We start from the raw sequence: 13,009 nt of genomic DNA, 5'->3' as shown, positions 1-13,009 counted from the left end.
CCTTTTCCTTCCTGATTTATTATTTTCTAGTTTTGAGTTTTGCTAGTGTCCTTGTCACTACTGATAGCATGAGGCAGTGCCTGTAGCCAATTCAGGTTGCACAGGCAGTCCAGCTCTTCCAGGATGGCACATCCATACTTGCCGTCGCAAGAAGGTTTGCTGTGTCTCCCAGTACAGTCTCAAGAGCATGGAGGAGATACCAGAAGACAGCCGTTACTCGAGGAGAGCTGGACAGGGCTGTAGAATGGCATCAATCCAGCAGCAGGACCGGTATCTGCTCTTTTGTGTGAGGAAAAACAGGAGGAGCTCTGCCAGAGCCCTACAAAATTACATCCAGCGGGCTGTTGATGTGCATGTTTCTGACCAAACTATCTGAAAGAGACTCCATGAGAGTGGCATGAGGGCCTACACCATGCAGCACAATTGGCATTCGCCAGAGAACACCAGAATTGGCAGGTCCGCCATTGGCGCCCCGTTCTCTTCACAGATGAGAGCAGCTTCATACTGAGCTCGTGTGACAGGCATGAAAGTGTCTGGAGATGCCGGGGTGAACGTTATTCTGCCAGCAACATCATCCAGCATGACCAGTTTGGCGGTGGGTCAGTGATGGTCTGGGGAGTCATATCCTAATCCACAGAATGCTAAAAAGTAAATGGAGGAAGAATTTATGGACATTTAAAAATTATTTATCATGCTTTATAAAAATATTCTGAAAAGGGTGTTTTGATTTTGTCGGCGAGAGGTATTAATAATGGGCAGCATGCATGCTGCTGGTTCAATAAACCAGATTGTCATGGTTCGTTCCAAAATCTTTTGCGTAGCATATTAATGATGAAGCTTGCGATGTTGCACTTGCAAATAGCTAGTAAAATAAGAGCCGATCAAAACACTACAATAGGCTCCAGTCAAGACGAGTAAGTCACTGCACTTAGTCATGTGGGTCACTTCAATCAGGCTAAGAACTGTGCTTATGGACCTACAAATTCTCTTGACCCCCTTGCCATCACTGTTGATATATTGTAATATATATATATATGTCTTGTAAGCACATTGAACTGTGTGTAGAAACTGTATAAAGAAGAAATAAAATGAACCACATTCTTATGACTTATCCAGTCTCTCTGCATTGTTGTACATGGACATGTCTGAATGAGGTGTTGTCCTTGTGTTGATAAAGTGATGGATTGTACATTGTATATTTCTAGTTAAGTATTGAGCTTAATGGATGAGTACTGAGTCCTTGTGAGGAATGCCAGAAGAGGAATGTCAGAGGTGTTGAAGTAGATGTAGATGTAAACCTTTTGTCAGAATGGCGGTAGACAAAGATCAATGAGTTTTAGGCCACCCACTATCTTCCTTATGCGTACATGTTACACGGGTTCACACTTCACAATTTCCAAAGTCCTTTTTTGCGTGCAGTTGAGACCATGGTTATAATCGTTAACGAAAACGAACGAAAAAACGAAAACTAGGTGGGAAAAAACATTGTCGTTAACTGAAATAAAAATAAAAACGAGGCATTACAAAAAAACGATAACTAACTAAAACTGTAATGTGTGGTTGACAAAACTAACTAAAATTAAATTAAATTATAGAGTAAATGTTCTTAGTTTTCGTCTTTGTCAATGTCTTTCCTTTTTTAACACTATTTAAAATACGCAGAGTATTCGCTCAGCTGTGTTTCCTTTCCCTGCTCTCCCTCCTTCTCTCTGTCAGTCACATATACACACAACCCTCCCCTCCGTGCACACCGTGTCTCCATGACGTTGAAGCAAGTTCACGAAAGGTTGGTATCTCGTGAACACCTTTACACAATCACACATTAAAAAGTGGTATAAAAATATTTTTAATTCTTAATATAATTTTGTCAGTGTGTTAATGTCTACTCGAGAAGCGATTGCGTCTTCTTTAGAAAGTTAACTAGTCGCAAGTTTGAGGTAAAATGCACTTGGGTTGTTGATGTCAAAACACTAAGCTGTGATTCAAATATTAAATAATGTTATGTCATTTTTACTTTTACACTGAATGTTTGCTGCTTCAATCCAGATGAGTAGGCAGAAGGCTATTGTATAAATTTAGAATAGGGTGTGAAAATTGTACAGCTGTTGTCACGCCCTGATGTGTTTCACCTGTTGTCTTGTCCCCGCCCCTTTACCAGGTGTTCCTGGTTCCCTATTAGCCTTGTGTATTTAAACCCTGTTCTCTGTTTGGCAGTTGTCAGATCGTCTTGTCCCGTACAGTCGTTTCCAGCGGTCTATGTGTGCATCATCCAGTCTACCTGTCCTTCCATTCCCCGGTTACGTCCCTTGCCTGTTTTTCGAATTACGAGCCTGCCTGCCCTCTCCTGTACCTTCGACCATCTGATCGTCCGATAACAACCCCTGCCTGTCCACCACTACGAGCCTGCCCACTGCCTGGTTGTTCAATAAATACTTTGGACCGCCCTCCTCTGCCTCTGTGTCCGCATTTGGGTCCCCACTCGTTCATCGTTGTGTCAGCTGTGGTATTTCCATAGAGTGTGAATTCTGTTTGTGTAACGTTAGATTTTTGGTACAGCGTGTGGATTTTGTAAGAGGTAACGTTAACGTTAAAGGAATTTCCATGGGGTGTGAATTTGGTAGGCTTCTAGGGTGTTAAATGTGTATAAGGCGTGAACCATATTTAATATAATAAAGTTCTGTGTAACATTTTTAATGAAGGAATTATTTTAACTATCCCTTTCAGATACTTTTTTCAAGACATTAAAGCAAATCTACTAAATAGCGATCAGATGGCTAAAAACTTCATCTGCATTTTGAGTTCTGTCTATTTATGCTCTAGGCAAAGGTCATAACAAAACTAGTACTATACATATCATAACACTTTTCCCCTAAACAACATAGTTTTTGTTGAGTTATTATTACACAATACTTTTTCTGACCTTTTTGAATCTTGCCCCTGACAAATAGCCCATATTACAAAAAAATACTAAAACTAATAAAAACTAAAAACTAAGCATTTTCAAAAAATAAAAACTAAACAAAACTAGCAAACCCACTTTAAATACTAATTAAAACTAAACTGAATTTGAAAACGAAATAAAAATAAAAACTAATAAAAAATGCAAAACTATAATAACCTTGGTTGAGACGCGATCTCCTCCCATTAATAATTATGGTGAAGAAATTTGTTTCATTGACACGCACCAACATAAACCTATTTGACGTCACCATCATCGAGACTCGGATTTCCCGAAGATTCCCAGAAGATTCCCCGAAAGATTTCCCGAAGACGATTCGTTTAAAAGCCGAAGAACTTTTTTCTTGAAAGAACGTAAGGGTAAAACTTAAATTTCGAACAATATCGTTGCATTCTGTTAATTTATATGTAAATATTTTGATACTTGTATATAGATGGAAATTTATCCTGGAGAATTGTTCAATATCTACAGACTACATTAGTTATCGTTACAGTATTTTCTTTTTTAGTACATTTGCAAAGCAGTTCTCTAGTTAGCAAACGCTGCTGGCTAGTTTGCAAGTACATGCTACATTTTCTAAATTCAGTGAGATGTGCTAGAAAATGTATTATTAGTAGATTACCCAGACCTGGATTTGATTATTGTATTGTGCTTAATCATATCGTGGCCAATGTTTTCATTATACATTTTCTGATAATGTGTATTACATTTGTAATTAAATGCATTGTTCCCAATGAAATCCTGCTTTTACCATTACATTACTTATTCACATTTATATTGGCAGTATATCATTAACCCCCAAGATGCTATAATCCTCTTATAAACCAGTTACCAACAATAAATAGTATTGTGATGTCAAACCAGTTTTCAAACAATCAGGATTCAGAGCATTCAGTTTCCAAAGTCGACATCTGCGGAACCGCGGACAGTGCTCATTTGCATAAATATTTCGAAAAATAGATTCGCCATAATCGTCCGATTCCAATGGTATATTATTTGTAGCCACTTTCGTGAAGCGTTCCGTGTATAATATGGGTTGTATAGTTGTATAGTTTGGGTTGCTATGAGAACTTTTCACCAGGCAACGACATTGGCCATGCATCTTAGAAAGGCTAATGTGTAGACAAGAATAGGGATTACAAGGGTGTACATCACTATATATGATGTTTTGAACCATAATACATCGTTTGTATTATAAATATTATATAAAATAAATATTTAGTCCACATAGTATGGGGGTGTTCTTGAGTTTTTGGGAAGAAGTTGGTAATTTTTCTGAGTTTATAAAATATATAAGTCCAAACGTAACTAGCGATCTAGTGCTGCCACCTGCTGGCCGTTTTGAGTCATTACATGCAAAAAGAAGTGCTATACATTCAATCTTATTTATTTCATAATGTTTTATTTCTAGGTAGAAGAACCAAATTTTTTGGGGGTGCCTATATTTTTTACCTTCTATTATTTAATTATGTCATTATTTTCAACCCAATTACAGTGTAATTTGATAGTAAAGGCATGAGGAAATACCATTGACACAAAACCTCATAATGCTTTCAAAAAAAAATCTTGATGCTGAATGGCAGAAATGTTTTTTGCCTTTCAAACAGATGAGTTTTATAAATAGTGACCCAGAAGTCTGTTTTTATGTGTTTTTATTGTAGCCAGAGGGGTTGTTATTACCAGGATACATCATAATAGGTTGTATCTGTTACAGAAATCTAGGACCCAAAATGTCCAAGTAGTGAAATCCGTCCGAAATCCCCATAGGCTACCAAGGGTTGATTTGTTTCTCAACTTCACATGCTTTTTTAAATCATCAAAATATATTTAGCTTTGTCATACCTCCCATTAAATTTTAATAATTGTAATTGTTAATAAATGTTAATAATTGTATTTTTTTTGTTTTTATTTTTGTCACAATGCCAGGTGGTTCCACCCTCCGCCAGTGCCAACATTGCCTGGAAAAAATCAACTGTGCCAGCCGACGTTGCACCAAGGTGATACTGTAAAGTAGCCTAATCTGCTGCATAAATGGCTACAGTCTTTTTCATATTAAAAGATATTGTGCCACAGATTTGCACCACAATTTTGTCTTTAAAAATTGAATATTATTTCTCTGCTTACATTTAGTTACAAACACAAACATTGGGTCTATCTTTAATAAAAACAATACTGTACTCTTTTGCAGTGGTTCTATTGCAGGTCCCTAAATTGGTAAGAGCCTGGCGTTGCATTGCCAGGGTTTTCACGGGTGGGCACATTTAAGTTGTTTAGTGCCTGCTCTTATCTTAGAGTGTCTTAAAGTGTAATACAACGTCTTAAGTATATACATTTTCTTACTGTGATCAGAACATTTATCTAGGGACTCATAGCCCATTAGGTTATGTGTACTAGTTAGCTAAATGCATTCACCTTGTGTTCCAGTCACAGGTCCCTGATAAGTGGGCTAGGGTGAAAACCAGCAGTAGTCTGGGTCCTAGGACTGGAGAAGAGAACTACTATTCTATTGCAGCACATCATCTTTAGTTAAAACCTAATTTGTCATTCCCTTGGTGTTCCTGCAAAATGGTTGGAATTCAGGGAACTTGCATCTTTTGAACCCAATATTATCGGCCAAATAATGAATGTAGGCTGATGCACTGTTGTTTCTATTTACCATAATCTGTGACAACCCCCACACTTTCATCTGGGAAATTGTGTTTATTAATTCCATATTTTTATCTCTTTCTGTGTGGCAAGCTTCTGGAACAAAAAAAGAGGTAAACGGCAAGAATAAAGACATTTCGTGCCAGTGCTAAACAATGTTAAGAAGTCCAGAAATCAAGCTAAGGTTTTTGATAATTCCTCCATAATGGTAAGCGGTGTTTGTCGTCTTTTTAGTGTTTCATACATGAGTGCAGACCTGTTTTCCATTACGGCCACCAGGCACATGCCTTTGCTATAAAGTGCCCTTTCCTGTTGACACGCACCCCTCCGTCTGCATGTCCTTTCACAATGCCAGAGATTCTGGGTTCTAATCCCACTGGGGACCATGTCGGAATTGTATGCACTGATTGTGCTCCCTAATGAAAGACGCTCTGGATAAGGCTGTCAGCTAAATTACTGAAATGTAAATTAATCGTCTGTCCGTGTGAGCACTCCCTTTGCACATTTTTTCAGTTTAAGTTCATCCCTCAAAAGGTCTGTGCACAGCACTGCCACCACCAAATGGGTTTGGGGTATAGTGAAGCCTAGACTGGGTACTCAATAATAATGATGACATTTAAGTCTAATTCTTGGACACAAGTTATTAGAAAGGTAATTCACAAACATGATGAGTCCAATATACCTACCCAGTTTGCCCACAACCCAAATGATAGATTTAACATTGCAAATTTAAAATGTCATGTTTTTCATGTACTACTCTGTATTACTGTGTACTACTCTTCTTGCTATTTCATCTGCCATTACCTTTTACTTTCACTTACACAGCCAAGTGAATATGATTGGTTGAAGTTGATGGATCTGTAGATTTTCAAATGTTCGGTCCTGCTGTCAGTTATTATTTGACACAACACGGTTTGTGGGGCTGATCTTGAGTCAGTGCAGGTAATGACTGTGTTTTTTCCTCCACCTATGCCAGAGCTTGGGCGATACTTTCTGAAGTGTAGGATGAGGTAGGGTCAGAAATGTTTCTGAAGTGTAGGATAAGGTAGGGTCAGTAATGTTTCTGAAGTGTAGGATAAGGTAGGGTCAGAAATGTTTCTGAAGTGTAGGATAAGGTAGGGTCAGAAATGTTTCTGAAGTGTAGGATAAGGTAGGGTCAGAAATGTTTCTGAAGTGTAGGATAAGGTAGGGTCAGAAATGTTTCTGAAGTGTAGGATAAGGTAGGGTCAGAAATGTTTCTGAAGTGTAGGATAAGGTAGGGTCAGAAATGTTTCTGAAGTGTAAGATAAGGTAGGGTCAGAAATGTTTCTGAAGTGTAGGATAAGGTAGGGTCAGAAATGTTTCTGAAGTGTAGGATAAGGTAGGGTCAGAAATGTTTCTGAAGTGTAGGATAAGGTAGGGTCAGAAATGTTTCTGAAGTGTAGGATAAGGTAGGGTCAGTAATGTTTCTGAAGTGTAGGATAAGGTAGGGTCAGTAATGTTTCTGAAGTGTAGGATAAGGTAGGGTCAGAAATGTTTCTGCAGTGTAGGATAAGGTAGGGTCAGAAATGTTTCTGAAGTGTAGAATAAGGTAGGGTCAGAAATGTTTCTGAAGTGTAGGATAAGGTAGGGTCAGAAATGTTTCTGAAGTGTAGGATAAGGTAGGGTCAGAAATGTTTCTGAAGTGTAGGATAAGGTAGGGTCAGAAATGTTTCTGAAGTGTAGGATAAGGTAGGGTCAGAAATGTTTCTGAAGTGTAGGATAAGGTAGGGTCAGAAATGTTTCTGAAGTGTAGGATAAGGTAGGGTCAGAAATGTTTCTGAAGTGTAGGATAAGGTAGGGTCAGTAATGTTTCTGAAGTGTAGGATAAGGTAGGGTCATGTTTTTGCTCAGTTTTGTATTTGTTAGAGCAGCGATGTCATTTGTCCCACTATGCTCCTGTCTGCTTTGTCCTTTAGCAGGTTCAGCAGGGTGTAGTCTGCCTTAGGGGTTTGGAAGAAGCCATGGTTGTGTTATAGGCATTGGTCAAGAAGGACTGAATGTGGTTAGGGCCTTTTATATAGAAGTCTCTGACCTATTAGTCTCCCTTCCATCCAGAAACTGTTGTTTCTGCTTTATATGAATAATAATCCCAGCAAATTCAATAAATTGTTAAATTTTAATCTGCAAAGCATTTGGGATTTTTTTTCTATTTGTATTGTTGCAACTGATGTTATTATAAATGCTCCAGTAAATATCTTAAACTGTGTTGCTTGAATATTACTCTGTTTGTTTAGCGTATTTTTGTAATTGAGCCATTTGCAGTTTATCCATTATCCATAGGACGATTAAGACCTACTGTATAATCTAGATTTAATGTATATTGTTTTAGCTTCCTAAATAAAAAATATTGAATGTTTTCTTCTATCATTAAGTCTGTCTGAAAACCTTCCCATGTTTTTTGTTATATGCTTTTATATATTTTAGGTTGAAAAACTCAAGGCGCTTGGTTACTTCCCTCTCCTACAAAGGCGCAAGTGGACAGGCCAGCTCCCATGTCCCTTTGAGCTGCCAGCAGTGGCACATGGGGTGCTTGAAAAAATAATCCTCCTTTTTGAAAATGTTCTAGAAGGTATGTTATTATCACATAACAATGTCAATTTATTTTATGACACTATTACAATTCTTATCTTTCAATGTGCAAGTATTTGAACTAAGTGAACTTAGAGAAATGATTATAGATCAGACCATCTCTTCTGTATGACCAGCATTACCAACTACACAAGTATTTATCAATCTGAGTGCAAAGCGGTTGGGATGAGGATTAGCACCTCTAAATCTGAGGCAATGGTTCTCAGCAGGAAACCGATGGAGTGCCTCCTCCGGGTAGGGAATGAGGCGTTACCCCAAGTAAAGGAGTTCAAGTATCTCTGGGTCTTGTTCGCGAGTGAAGGGACAATGGAGCGGGAGATTGGCTGGAGAATCGGAGCAGCGGGGGCGGTATTGCATTCACTTTACCGCACCGTTGTGACGAAAAGAGAGCTGAGCCGGAAGGCATAGCTCTCGATATACCGGTCAATTTTCGTTCCTACCCTCACCTGTGGTCATGAAGGCTGGGTCTTCATGAACAAGATCGCGAGTACAAGCGGCTGAAATGTGTTTTCTCAGAAGGGTGGCTGGCTTCTCCCTTAGGGATAGGGTGAGAAGCTCAGCCATTCGTGAAGAACTCGGAGTAGAGCCGCTGCTCCTTTGCATCAAAAGGAGCCAGTTGAGGTGGTTCGGGCATCTGGTAAGGATGCCCCCAGGACGTCTCCCTAGAGAGGTGTTCCAGGCACGTCCAGCTGGGAGGAGACCTCGGGGTAGGCCCAGGACTAGGTGGAGAGATTATATTTCGACACTGGCCTGGGAACGCCTCGGGATCCCCCAGTCAGAGCTGGCAAATGTGGCTTGGGAAAGGGAAGTTTGGGATCCCCTGCTGGAGCTGCTGCCCCCGTGACCCAATACCGGATAAGCGGATGAAAATGAGATGAGATTTCTATGGTTACTCTCATTTTAAAACACATACTAAATCTGATTTTATCTTTAATGATTGGATGGGCTCCTGAAAGAGAGGACGTGGAAGTGGAGCAGGGAGAGGAGAGGGCAGGAGCAGAAAGTGAGACAGAGGGGGGAGTAGATGAAGAGGGAGGACAGGAGGAGATAGGAGAAATGGGAGAGATCAGGGAAAGTAAAGACATGGAGGTGATGTCAACACTACTGTTGTTTGCTCCTTTGGGTTTTAGGCCAGGTGTCTCTGTAAAATCACTTTGTGACAACTGCTGTTGTAAAAAGGGCTTTGTAAATAAATTTGATTGATTGATTGATTGATGCGGGTAGTTGTAGAGGAAAGAGACAGTGAGAGAGCACAGATGGAAGAGGTGGAGGCAGCGAAAGATGAAGAAGTAGTAGCAAATTGGTAAGCTCCTAAATAGAATTGAAAATACAGAATGTAAAGCAGATACTGTCATTGTACAAATAAATATTTCAAAATTCCAAAAACTTTGTTGGGACATAATTAGGAACTACAGTGTCATACTCAATTCGCAAAAGAAAAAAGACATCTGAAAAGTAATGTCATGGATTGCATACGTTTGTGAGCGTTTTTGGACAGCTCACAGTGCAAAATGTACACAGACTAAAGTGTTTCGCTATGTAATACTACAGTAATACTACAGAACTCTGTAACAAGACTTTCCTTCATTTATAGCTACAAGTGTATACTAATGACCCTAGCGCCCATACTAATCTCACCATACTGAATCCACTAAATTGTGAATTGTCTCACAAATCAGGTTTCCATTAAACACACACAAGCTCACAAAATTAATTACAGTATTTATTGTTTGTTTTTGTGTATATTAAGTGTGAGACCGTGTTCAATAAGAAATGTATATCAGCAGTTGTTTTTGTGGCAACCAAACGGGGAAAGAGAGACAAAGGTATTAGAAATAATTTTATTTCAAAATTGTTTGGTACTTCAGTTAGCATTGTTTCCCTGCTGCAGTGTGTGCAAACCTGGTCAAGAACTACAGGAAACGTATCAATCAATCAATCAAATGTATTTATAAAGCCCTTTTTACAACAGCAGTTGTCACAAAGTGCTTTACAGAGACACCCGGCCTTAAACCCCAAGGAGCAAACAACAGTAGTGTTGGATTTCAGTGGCTAGGAAAAACTCCCTAAGAAGGCCAAATTTTAGGAAGAAACCTAGAGAGGACCCAGGCTCAGAGGGGTGACCAGTCCTCTTCTGGCTGTGCCGGGTGAGATATTAAGAGTCCAGTTAGAATAATAAATACATTTCTCTGGGCTAAATCCAGAGTCTATTTGATTCTAGACTAGGTCAAAAGTATGACCAGGTGGACAAGGACAGGGACAGCAATGGGCCCCCCAAACCAGGTACTCCGCAGGTGTGAACCAGGACCTCATCTCCTCCTAAAATTTAAAACTGGAGGAGACTGAGAAAAGTTAGAAAGTGCATTCCTCATATCCCCCAGCACAATAATATAGCAGCGTAACACCTTGGAACTGAGACGGGGGGGTCCTGCGACACTGTGGCCCTACCCGGGGGAGGCCCCGGACAGGGCCCAACAGGCAGCAAATCAATCCATCCACATTGCCAGGCATCAACCAAAGGGACACCCACCAACGGCAACCCCCCACGTATGATCTCTGTAATTGCAAACAAAGGTTTCTGTACCAAATATTGAGTTCTGCTTTTCTGATGTATCAAATACTTATGTCATGCAATAAAATGCTAATTAATTATTAATAAATCATACAATGTGATTTTCTGGATCAAAGTTGAAGTGTACCTATGATAAAAATGACAGACCTCTACATGCTTTGTAAGTAGGGTTAGAAATCAGCCGTTTCGTATAGTGGTTGTAATAATTAGCATACCCATTGTCAAGGGAGAGATAAATTATATTATTTATTGCAGCATTAGAAAGTCTTGTTCATGAGGTTACGGACCTGGTCTTCCTTACACAACCTCAATCTCATCTCAGTCAATCTCTTCTCACTGTTATGTTGGTTACAAGCTGATATATACATTGAAGGGTGTGTCTACCTAGCAAAGATCAGGTTTCCAAGACAGTAACCCCCATGCCAAATGGCCATCGTAAACTTTCCTGTGGTCATTAGAGCACAACCTACAGAGAGAGAATCTAAACAGAGATGGTTCTGTTGTTCTCATTATCTAGGAATTGTTCTATGTTTGGTGTTACAAGTGTGAAGCTGTCTGCTCGTTTGTTTAGCGCATGTGCGCCCTTGTTATACGCGTGCCATTTTCAAAAAGAAAAATAAACAGCTACTAAAACTACCTCCCTGCGTTTGGCTCCCTTCTTATACACACACCTCGACGACACCAGTTATTTTATTTTACCAGTTATTTTACTATAAAGTTGGATTTCAATTCATGTAATGTAGACATGGCAGTTATTCAGAGCTACTTACATTTTCATACTTTTATAACAAATATTTACACAAGTACAACTAATAATAGCACTAGTTAGTGTAATTAAACAAAAAAAACGGATAATTACAATATAACAATAATCGTCAAAAAACTGAATAGTATTTTCCATTCTTAATGACAATGTTTGTCTAATGCTCTTTGACCGCATTGTGAGTATTAACAAACAGTACATAATATAAAAATAATACAACATTACTACATTTCATAAACTTATACAGTGGGGAGAACAAGTATTTGATACAATGCCGATTTTGCAGGTTTACCCAATTACAAAGCATGTAGAAGTCTGTAAGTTTTATCATAGGTACTCTTCAACTGTGAGTGACGGAATCTAAAACAAATAATCACATTGTATGATTTAAGTAATACATTTGTACATCAGTATTTGATACATCAGAAAAGCAGAACTTAATATTTGGTACAGAAACCTTTGTTTGCAATTACAGAGATCATACGTTTCCTGTAGGATTTTTCCCCATGCTTCACGGTTGGGATGCTGTTCTTGGGGTTGTACTCATCCTTCTTCTTCCTCCTAACACAGCGAGTGGAGTTTAGACAAAAAGCTAAATTTTTGTCACATCAGACCACAAGACCTTCTCCCATTCCTCCTCTGGATCATCCGGATGGTCATTGGCAAACTTCAGATGGGCCTGTACATACGCTGGCTTGAGCAGGGGGACCTTGCATGCGCTGCAGGATTTTAATCCATGACAGCGTAGTGTGTTACTAATGTTTTTTTTTAGACTGTGGTCCCAGCTCTCTTCAGGTCATTGACCAGGTCCTGACGTGTATTTCTGGGCTGATCCCTCACCTTCCTCATGATCATTGATGCCCCACAAGGTGAGATCTTGCATGGAGCCACAGACCGAGGGAGATTGACCGTCATCTTGAACATCTTCCATTTTCTAATAATTGCGCCAACAGTTGTTGCCTTCGCACCAAGCTGCTTGCCTATTGCCCATCCCAGTCTTGTGCAGGTCTATAATTTTATCCCTGATGTCCTAACACAGCTCTCTGGTCTTGGCCATTGTGGAGAGGTTGAAGTCTGTTTGATTGAGTGTGTGGACAGGTGTCTTTTATACAGGTAACAAGTTCAAACAGGTGCAGTTAATACAGGTAATGAGTGGAGAACAGGAGAGCTTCTTAAAGAAAAACTAACAGGTCTGTGAGAGTTGTGAGAATTCTTACTGGTTGGTAGGTGATCAAATACTTATGTCATGCAATAAAATGCTATTTAATTACTTAAAGATCATACAATGGGATTTTCTGGATTTTTGTTTTAGATTCCGTCTTTCACAGTTGAAGTGTACTTATGATAAAAATGACAGATCTCTACATTCTTTGTAAGTAGGAAAACCTGCAAAATCGGCAGTGTATCAAATTCTTGTTCTCCCCACTGTATCATATGTTGTCCAATAATGGGTTTTTTT

Source organism: Esox lucius, chromosome 11 (genome assembly GCF_011004845.1).
Source record: "Esox lucius isolate fEsoLuc1 chromosome 11, fEsoLuc1.pri, whole genome shotgun sequence".
Lineage (NCBI taxonomy): Eukaryota > Metazoa > Chordata > Actinopteri > Esociformes > Esocidae > Esox > Esox lucius.
Note: the sequence above shows the minus strand (reverse complement) of the source record.